General features: G+C 39.9%; 1 pseudogene; it reads right to left on the minus strand.

The window, feature by feature from the left end:
- Positions 1-2,771: 2,771 nt before the first annotated feature.
- Positions 2,772-11,031, minus strand: LOC103540234 (olfactory receptor 226-like; annotated as a pseudogene).
- Between the last annotated feature and the right edge of the window lie 452 nt (positions 11,032-11,483).

Raw genomic sequence — 11,483 nt, forward strand, 5'->3', positions numbered from 1 at the left:
TATTAAGTTCAAGTAAGAACAAATGTTATTTGCAATCTAAAATTCATCTGCATAAGTTTGTAGTAGGCAAGAAATTAAAATAAAAACAAAAAGGAAAATTGAGACTGTACTATGAAGAAACTTGAAAGGCAGACTAATAAACTTGGCATTTATTAAAGTTGATGGGAACCAGTAGATGTTTTGAGCACAGAAGCTTCTACATTGATCGTCATTTGTTCTGTAGATGTTCATCATCTCTGGGCACTCTGGGTATCTCTCCAATCTAAAAGACACAGTCTGGATCCAGTACTGCCAACTCCTGTAATGACAAAGGAGATTGGAGACTTCCTCCAGACACTACCTTGGCAAAGGAAGTTGCAAAAGAGTCACATTATCTATTCAATAGTTTGAAAGATTGACAGACTATAAAGATGGTTTGAAACAAACAGGATCAAGTGAAACAGAGATAAAATAAAGTCCTCTGTCTAGGTTTAGGGGAAAAATTGATTACATCAATGGAGCATGAGGAATACTTAATCTGCTAATTAATAGTACACTTGAAAAATCTTAGGTTTTGTGACATCAAATTCAATATCAGCCATGAGGATCACATGACTTTGAAAATGCAGTCAGAGTCAAGAGAGGCGTCAATCCCACCATGGTTTGCATGGACTCAAACATCTTCTCATTCATTGTTATTGGAAAATGAACCTGTGCAGGACACTGTGCTAAGTACTCTTCCTATACCTGAAGTATTTGGTTTCAAATTTTGAAGTCAGAATAAGAGTTATATTTTTAAACTAAAAAAAAGAATGCATTTTATTGTAAAAAGTTTGGAAATTTAAAAAACAAAGAACAATGAAAGAAATCCACATCATGCTGTTACCTCCTGTTAGTTGGACTTAACCTATAAGGAGGTTCCTATAATAGCTACAATAGTGAGGCCCACAGGAGGACGCTCCCATCCCAGACCACTAGCCCTTTCAGAAAGTTATTCTATGGGAACATTTGGGCGATAGACTTTTTATAAACTTTATATCTAATAATTTATAAATAATAATAATAAGATACTTAAAAGGTTATGTAACTGTTTTGGCACACATAGATATTAATATTATATCAGAACTTTTAATAAGTAAGAACTAGAAAATAATGCCTGATATTTTTATAGTAGGCTTCCATATACTTTATTAAACAGCTGACAACTATGGAAAGACAAGTTGCAGCAACAGAAGGTTCCCATATCTGGAGAAAGAAGCTGCATGTAGGTTGTTGTCCTCAGGATTCTGGGTCTGGGGTAATATGGGGGAGCTAAATTTCTGAAAATCAAGCTGACATACTCTCTAACCATCTCTCTGTCCAGATGAATAAAGATGTGTATTTTATTGGCTGAGAAATGTTTATTTAAATAAATATGTTCTCAACAATACCCTTGTCACAGAATGCAATTCAGAAGAATAAGGGGTCCATTGCATGGTTACAGCTAATGTTTTAGTCAAATTCCTTCTAGTCTTATTTAAACAAACAAACAAATAGATAAGACTGATACTTTTGATAGTTACATAACCTCATCTTTGCATTGATTACATTAGGAATATTTTTATGTCACTAGCTCTACTTAGATCATGTTATTTTAAGATCTGCATAATATTCCATTTAATGTATAAACTGTAATTTATTTAACTAATCCTCTCTTTGTGGAAGTTTGGCATATTTCCATGTTTTTGTCGTTATAAATAAGAATGTCTGTCTATATAAATCTTTCTCAATCAGAATGTTTTCAATACTTTTAGCACCTGTAATACATATTGCCAAGTTTTCTTCCAGCAAGGCTGAGCCAATTTGTACCTCCGTGTACTGTAGGGAAATATGAGGGGTTTAGTTCCTGCACCTGCCAACCCTATCTACAGGTGTGACACAAAGGCCTTGCCTACATGGCTCCTAATTATATTCATTTATTATGTTTCTTCATAGCCACCATGTGTTAAATACTATTCTGGGACATGGTAATAAAGTGATGAGTAAGCAAATGTGATCTCTGGCTCCAGGGAGATTATAGTATAGAGACAGAAGATTAAATAAACTACATTCAGCCACTAGTTCAATGTGGGCACTGACCTCAGGAAATCAGGACATGAAGCTAGAAACCACTGTGGTCCAAAAGATCGTATGTTGCCAACACAAAAATTCTCAGTTTCCTGTCTCCTTACCTTGTAACTCACACTGGAATCATTGCCTCCTGGCCCGCTGTTACCTCATGGGCTAAAATCAGGGGCCTGTGGCTAGAAGAGATCTCATCCAGAAGTCTCCTGATGCTTTTCCATAATGAAGCTTATGTTTCCTTAGGTGGTTTCCTCCTTGTGCCTCTCTTTTCTACACCTTCTGCCTCAGAACTAAAATCTAGGAGCAAACCTACGAGGAGCCATATAGAGAGACCCAAGTTCTGCATTTGTTGGCTTGTTTAAATATTGAAATGCAGCTATGTCTTATGCTCAAAGTCAGTCTTTTCCACCCCACCAGGAAGCGTGATTCATGAACATGCTCTGTGCAAATTACAATAGAGCAGACAACACAGGACCTACTTCTAGCCTGTATTTTATAGCCCTATCCTGCTAAAATCCAGCTGCTAGCTGCCAGCTTGCCATCCACCCCTCTTCCTTCTCTTGGACTAATTCCTTGGTGGTGCATTTGAAACCCTAGTCCCTAATTTAGGCCCTAAATTCTCCTCTAACCTTCATAGAAGACAAAGATCCCAAGCTTAAGAGCAGTTTATAACACTTAGCACCTCCCTTCTACCCATCTTTGATAGTTTTCTTGGGCTTAGCATCCTGGCCCTGGAACAAGTGTAGAGTATGGGGCAGGGCTCTCTTGACCTCTTGGTTGCACAAGCAGTAAATGATGGAGTTGATGAATGGTACAATGACAGCATACAGAGACCAGTTTGTTGGTGTCAAAAGCAGAGAGTGCTTTGTTAGGGCATAGATGAAGACACCGGCTGCAAAGAACATGACCACAACAGTAAGGTGAGAGGCACAGGTGGAGAAGGCTTTATGGCGCCCAGAAGCTGAGGGAATGTGCATCACAGAATCACTAATGGCCATGTAGAAGGCTCCAGGGACAGGGAGTGGCCCCAGAAAGATAAAAATGGCCATAACAAAGTCTGTAAGCTCTGCTGTAAATATGTCAGCACATGAAAGCTTTGGCAATGGGGAGAAATCACAGACGAAGTGGTTGATGATGTTGGGGCCACAGTAAGAGAGGCAAGAAATGAAAAAAACTTTGACCATGGAGATGCCAAAACCTCCAGCCCAGGAGTCTGCTGCCAGCTGCATACACAGGCAGCCACTGACAATAACAGGGTAGTGGAGATGATGTCAGATGGCCACATAATGATCATAGGCCATAATGGCAAGAAGGACACACTCAGTGCAGCCCAGGCCCAGGAAAAAGTAGAGCTGTGTCATGCAGCCCTCAAAGTAGATTAGCTGTCCATGGCCCTGTTTGGACCCAGCAAAGCCAGCTAGCATCTCAGGAATAGTGACAGTTACATACCAGATCTCCAGAAAGGACATATTAGCCAGAAAAAAGTACATGGGTTTGTGAAAGGTGGGTTAGTTCCTAATTGTCATAATAACAAGTGTGTTCTCAGTCAGCACCAACACATAGGCCAGCAGAGAAAGGAAAAAGAATAGCGCCCGCAGTAGCACAGGAGCTGGGAAGCCCAGCAAAGCAAATTCATTCTGGTTCCTCGCTCCATGGTATCATTCTTACTCACTGCTCTTCAGAAGGGACAACAGAGAGTCTTCAGGAGGCAGCAGCAAGAACTCAGCCTTTCTCTTGTTGGGTTTATCTTTGTAGAATGTACCATATGTAGTGTATGTAATTCATCACTGAGCTGTGGACGTTGCTCTCTTCTGTAAATTGGAAATGACCTAAGACAAAAGTGGAGAGAAATAAATTGCTTTGTATTGGGGGTGGATTAAAAGTCTGTTATGGCCCTTGGAGAAGCATGTATTGACAAGCACCAGGTAAAAATGACACTAGTTGGTCCCTGAAGAACATAGAAAAAGACAGACATAGTAAGAAAGTCTGGGCTGCCCTAACATGACAGTTTGTCTATGAGTTGGATCGTGACTCTGTTTGGAGGAGATATGTAACACAATGGAGGAATAACAATTACATATAACACAATTGAGTATTTACTAAGTGTTATTAGTACAGGCATTGTTCTAAAAACTTTGCAGATATTAATTCACTTAATCTTCAGAAGAACCTTGTGAGTTAGTACCATTATTAATGCCACTTGACACCTAAGGACACTAGGGCATAGATGAAGTGACTTGTTCCAGGTCACACAGATGGTAAGAGATGGAACCAGGAAATCAGGACCTCAGAGCTTCAAAAATATTCAGGCAACATGAAGGAGGTACAATATTATACATCCTAGATTTACATTCAAAAGAGAGAATCTTTGGGGCCCAGCTAGAAAAGCAATTTCCTCTTGCAAGGAAAAGGGAACAAAGTAGAAAGCAGCTGTAGAATGAAAGTTCTACGTAATCTAGTGATATCGACCCTGATATCAATTTCCCCACATTAAACCCAGCATATATGGGGTTAAAACCAAAACAATCATTCCCTGCTTACTCTCTGGCTTCCTGGCTCCAGAATCCACTATCCTCCAGGGAGACAGACACCATCAAGGACAAACACTTGGATTATCTCCTCCCCACAAAGAAATACAGGCAGGTGGGAAAGCTGCTGACCAGCAAGGTCACAGGTCTCCTCTTCTCTGCAAGTAGTCTCAAGGCCAAAGACAGGCTGGTGGGAAAGCTCCGACCAGCATGGCCATATGCTCCTCCTCCCCTACCTAAAACCCCAAATAAAAACCCTTCCTTTTAGCTTTTCGGGGAGTTTGGGATTTCAGCATTAGCCATCCTCTCTCCTTGCTCGGTGCTGTGCAAAAATAAAATTCCTACTTTCTTCCACCACACCCAGTGTCAGAGATTGGCTTGCTGTGCAATGGGTGAGCGAACTCACTTCAGGTTCGGTATCACTGGTACTTAAGAGGAGGCCCTGGGACCCACCTGGTAATCATATTAGGAACTGGATTCTGGACAACAGAAGAACTGAGAATCCCACCAGTTCTGAAAGTTGTGCTAACTCTCTTAGAATGAGAGTAGAACATCTTCCTTTAGTAGTGTTAAAAGCTAAACTGAAGCATGTTAAAGTTTTCAAGAGTTCGTTTGAGCAAACATCAATTCAAATCAGGCAGCACCTAGCTGAAAGTGGTTGGGTGCATCAGCACACCGAAACTAGGGGCAAGGCTTTTATAGAGCGGACAGAAGCAAAACAAGGACATTATTTGATTGGCCGTAGCCTAAGTGGTTGCCTTATTTGGGGAAGCCTACATGACTGTTTGTGATTCATTGTTTTTAAGTTTCGTTTTCTCTGATGTGAGTGATGTAAGTATAATGGACTCTGGCTTAAGTTTCGGTTTGCTTACCTACATAGGCTACCAAGGCATGAGAGACTCCTCAGTCTAATTGCATCCTTGTTTAATTACTTTGACAATATCAAGACCAATATAAAAGCATAATTTACTAGAGTACTCTCTTTGTTTACCTTAGTATCAAAAATAAATTTTTCCCTTTCCAAACTTCAAGCCTTCTCTGGATCTGATGTGGAAGAGAAGTTGGCATATCCACATGGGATTTGGTATGAGGAAAGAGTTATTGTCACCCTAGTGTCCCTGTATGGTCATAGCAGGAAGGGAGTATAGAGATTAGAAAGGAGAATGGGGTAGAATCAACTGAACATCTGGGTCTATTTCTCCTCGGGAGAGTCTTTACTTTTTAATCTTAGGCCTGTTCCTATGAGGTTAGCAGGGTCAGAATGTGCTCACACATAAAACTTCAACTTGCTAATGATTTTTTTCCAGGTTTATTGAGATATAATTGACATATAGCATTGTGTAAGTTTAAAGTGTACAATGTGACAATTTGATACAAGTATATATTGTGAATTGTTTACCACAATAAGGTTGGTTAACACATTCTTTACCTCACAAAATTATCATTTTGTTATTATTGCTATGATGAGAATACTAAAGCTCTACTCTCACAGCAACCTTCAAGTATACAATACAGTACTGCTAACTGTAGTCGTCATGCTGTACATTAGATCCCCAGAACTTTATTCATCTTATAACTGAAAGTTTGTACCATTTGACCAACATCCCCCGTTTTTCCCAGTCCTCAGCCTCTGACAATTACCATTCTACTTTCTGTTTCTATGAGTAGCCAAGACATGGAAACAACCAAAGTGTCCACTGATGGATAAATGGATAAAGAAAATGTGATATAGGTATACAATGCAATATTATTTAGCCATAAAAAGGAAGGAAATCCTGCCATTTGTGGTGACATGGATGGACCTTCAGGGCATTATGCTAAGTGAAATAAGCCACAAAGAGAAAGACAAATACTGTATATTTTATTTATGTATAGAATCTAAAAACATCAAACCTGCTAGCGATTTTATACCTGAGTTTCTCTTCTCTTTACACTCTGCAATCAATACTTGAATATTACTTAGTACTTGAGCCTTGGCATTTTTCTCAAGACTAGAGTAATTTAAGAAAACTACAAAATGCCTATCTCACTGGCTTGCATTTCCCCTCACTCCCATATTTACCATCCTCACCTACAATCTATTTATTTCAAAATTTGTAGTGGATCAACTGTTTCAGACCACAGGCTAAGACTTGCAGTACATACAAAGGTAAATAAGACATGTGCTAAGTCTTCAAGGAGCTCATAATCTAGGGTTAGGGACATATCTTTATTTTCTCATCTCTGAAATTTTAAGCTGCCAGCCTATCCCTACACTATATTCTAGCTTCATAAATGGGAACTTCAAAATTACAATTGCCATTCCTAACCTTAGCCTTGATCCTTTCTCCTCATATGCCCTTCATTGTGTGTTTGACCCTCTTGGCCCCAGACCTTCCTGTGTATCCTTTAATCTTCTCTACCTTCCTGTTTGATGTTCTGCACATTTGAAAAACAAGATTAGCTCCTCACGCGTAGACTCCTAATTGATCTCACTGCCTATAGTCCCTCCCCTAAAGCTCAGATATGACCATTTTACCCTTCTGCTTAAAACCCTTCTATAGTACTCCACTGCCTACACAATAATGTTAAAGCTATTTAACAAGGCATATAGGTACTTAACAATCTGTCACTGCCATTGCCAAAATCATACCTCTTGCCATTGCCTACACTGTATGTTATACCCTGAAGCTCTTGGCATACAGCATGTGAATCATCTCTGTAGCTTTGCTTTTGCTGCACTCTCCATTAGCAGGGCTAACTCCTTGTTAGAATTCAAATCTTGGCTCATGTGGCATCTCATGATGCACCTCAGTGATGAAAGTCATCCCTCTCCAAAGCACGCATATTTCTACAGACGTACATTATTTACTGGTATTTCTGTCCCTCCTTTTGGCAGTAGTTCCTCTTATAGGGTCTGCTTTAGTAACTGATTATTAAAGATATTATAATAGTTGTATGGATGCATGAATGGATGGGAAAATGGAGAAAGGTGTGATATGGGCAGAAGAGATGAATTGCAGGTTACTGGAATGAAATATAAAGAAGACTGAATGTAAAAAGGACTTGGGTGGAAATGGTCAGGGGTAGAAAATTTAAGTGGATTACCAGAAATTTTGAAATAATATGTACTAAATAGGGAACAATATGAAGGAAAACAGACATAAAATGTATAACAGTGAATAAGATCCACGGGGACCAGATAAAACACGAGGAAGTTAGATTAAGTGTGGAGAGATTGAACCTTCTGTGGATAAAATGGATGGTATTAGGCAGGATAAATTTGCTATACAGTTCCAATGAGAGGAGATTAGGTGAATATACCTATAATAGAGAAAGGATAGATTAGGAATGGAAAATCATAAAAGCCTTAGGGAGTGCAGGCAGAGTACGAATAAGTAAAGAGATCAGCTATGAGTGGAAAAGATGAAGAAAGTGATATTGGTGTAAGTATGAATAGAATGGATCAGATGTTGGAAATATTGATAGGAATTTGGGTTTTATCAGGTGTAGAGAGGAATAGGAAGATGACTGTTTTGGACAGGAAGAAAACCATGAGAAAATTGACCACTTGAAGAAGAACACAGCAGATAACAGAATCCACTCACTTTATTCAGATGACTTTGACTCAGGGTCCTCCTAAGATGACTGTGTTGGTTAGGAAAAGACTTAGTGAGTGTATATAAAAGAATGTTGAAGCATCAGCACAAAGAAAAATGTGACAGAGACTCCACCTTCTCTTCTTCCCATATCAGAGAACCCTGCCAAACCAGGAAAGATTCTTTTATCTTGCACCTGTCTCACATGGTCCCCATTTCCCCCTCCTCTTTCTGATGCTTTGGGATGGCTCTGAAGTGGAGCCCAAGAGACCAAAAGAGATATAAGAGGAAAGAAAAAGACTGGGGCAGAGGACAGGGAGGTTTGTTTGCAGCACTTAGGAAATAGAAGTTTTTCAGGAAAGTTACATGACGGAGAGGGTGTCACAATACCCCTACAATATCATAATTTCTCCCTTGCCCTTCTCCTTCCTTGTCAGTCTCCACTTCTTTCTATCATGCTACATTCCTGCTGAAATTAAAGCCTCAGGTTTGGGCCAGGCCAATCTGGGTTTATATCCTAACTCAGTCAAGTAATCTTGGGCAATATACTTCACCTCTTGGAGCCATAGAATCTATCTAGAAGCTATAGAATTGGATTATTATACTTCACAGAGTTGTGGAGAGCAGTAAACATCATGAGTTATATAGAGCGTTTGGAACATGATAGGGGTTCAGGAGATGACTCTATTTCAACAATGCTAGACTACTTCTTCCTTTATCTCCTGAACCCATATGGGTAACATCCTTTAATTCCGTTATGTCTCAGAAGGAGCACTGAATTGAGAGTTAGGGTTTCTGGGTTTTAGCTCCATGTTTGTAATTGAAGTTTTGTTTAATCTAGGGTTTGGTTATATGTCACTTCATTTTCCATAAAATAATAATAACACATATAACAGGTGTTTTGAGGATTAAATAAGACAAAGTTTGGCACAGTACTCAGTCTATAGTAAGTAATGTGAGCAGAGGTTAATAATGTGGGATCCACAGTCACATTGCTTGTGTTCAACTATGTGACCTTGGGAAAATTATTTAACCTCTCTGTGCCTTCATTTTCTTATCTGTAGAATGGGAATAATTCTAATATCTGTCTCACACAGTTGTGAAGACTAAATGAGTATATGGATGGAAAATTAGAACAACACTTGGAACACAGCATTTCTCAATAAATGTTATCTAGTGTTCAAGAATATTTGTTGAATCTGAGCCTGTTGAGACTGGAGAGGAATTATTTGTGGGAATACTGGAGATATGAGAGAGGGGTTTTTGAGACTCTGAGCTTAGGAGGGGTTCTCATAAGTAATTGGGAGGAAATATTTCTCAAAATTTAAATAATGAAAACAAAGTGAGTATGTTTGGGCAGTTATCATTGTCTGGATCAGTGTGCTGTTCATAAGCCTCACTGATTCCATATTAGGAACAAAACTCAGTGCTCCAGGAAAGGAAAAGATACTGAGGAAGTCATAAAGAAGTGACCAAGCCAGAAGAAAATGATGCAGCAATGAGGAGAGGTAGAGCATAAAAGAATGTCTGCAAATGCCCTTCAAATAAAAACCTAATTTTGAGTAAAATCATGTAAACATTGTAGTAAACCCTATTTTGAATAAATTAAAAATACATATATACGTAAACACTATTGAGATGCTGTCCTGTTAGTTGAAAAGTTATCAAAGCCAGTAGCTGCTTGAATTAGCATTCATTTGGTAGATATGGTAGTATTATCTAAATGAGAAATGTTTGCAAAAGTTTAGATTTGAGGTTGATGTCAGTTTGCTTTTGGTGATTATTATCAGCCAACAGACTATATCAATAGGCTAAATAAAATGAGCCATAATCATTTCGATATATGCACTGTTGAATCCATTTGATAATTTCAACACCCATGAGGACAGAAGGGATACATCCTCAACATAAAAAATACAGGTCCAAATTCTTTTATCCAACACAAATGATGCACTTGGACTTTTCAAGTTTTAGAAAGGTAATATGCTGCATACACCATATGTTTCCTAACACTTCCAGAGAGTTCTGAAGCAGCAGCCTATAATCTAACACATTAACATCTCTACAGCAAAACATGATCATTTTTACAATGTGGAACAAGTAAAGACTATAAATAATCTCATATCAGTTCCTAACAGATTCTGTCATCCAATGAGTTTAGGCCCCAAACTTAGGAAAAAGTGCTCAATTTCCAAAGCTGCTTGGATTTTGGAGCTGCAGATAGGGGCATGTGGAATCTTTGTCTATTTAAAACCAAATACACATACCAAAGGGGGAAATACTAGATATGTCTTTATTAAAACAGAAGATGTAGGTCAAGATGGCAGCATAGGCAGACCCTGAACTCACCTCCTCCCATGAGCACAACCAGGTTACAACTATTTTTGGAAAAATTTGCCTGGATAGAAAGCTGAAAACTGGATAAAAAGAACCCCCACAACAAGGGACAGTCCTGACTGAGGCAGAAGAGCCAGAAATTACTTCTGGAGAGAAAAAAAGCCACCTTCACGAGCAGTGGAGTTCCACAGCCAGCAGAGCAGGAGCCACCCTAAGGTACGCAGCCCCTCCTAGAGGAATCAGTTCCTGAGTGGGCCGTTACTGCTATAAGCATCCTTCAGACTCAGCACAACTGAGATGAGGGTCTTACTATCTGGCTTCACTGGCTATTAACTGCAGTGGGGAATATCCACAGAAGAGCTATGGGATGAAAGCTGAAAAACACCCAGGTCTTAAAGGGCCCTTGCACAAATTCACCCATCTTAGAGAACAACCTAAAATCACCAAAAAGACAGTTACATGGTTCTTTGGTGAAAACAGACTCACCTGGTAGGCTCTGGGTGCATCTTGCTGAGAGATGAGACCTTTCCAGAGACTGGGACTTTGGTGATGGCCCTTGTTGTGACCTAGTCCTGGCATGGTGACACAGATGCTGGCAGATGCCATTGAAGTTCTTCACCTAGCCTGATAGCCTAGGGGTCTGCCACACCCACTAGAGTGCAGATTTAATCCACTTCTGGTAGGGCAGGCAGCCTGCTCTAGGGACTGGCTCCACCCAACAGCAAACCCTCAGGCTACTTGTTGGCCTGCATTGACTGGGTGCCTTGATCCTCTATAGGCAGGCAAGTGTGTCTGCCTCGGTGGGGCAGGGCCTGTGTGAAGACCAGTTGAAGTGTGGGGATCATTGGTGGAGAGGTGGGGGCCTTTGCAGTGGAGTGTCGGGGTATACTCCAAGGGGTCAGGAAGTGTGCATGGAGCAGGACTGTGTTGATGGTGTGTGTGGACCTGTGGGGGCTTA

This window comes from Equus przewalskii, chromosome 6 (assembly GCF_037783145.1).
Source record: "Equus przewalskii isolate Varuska chromosome 6, EquPr2, whole genome shotgun sequence".
NCBI classification, from domain to species: Eukaryota; Metazoa; Chordata; class Mammalia; order Perissodactyla; family Equidae; genus Equus; species Equus przewalskii.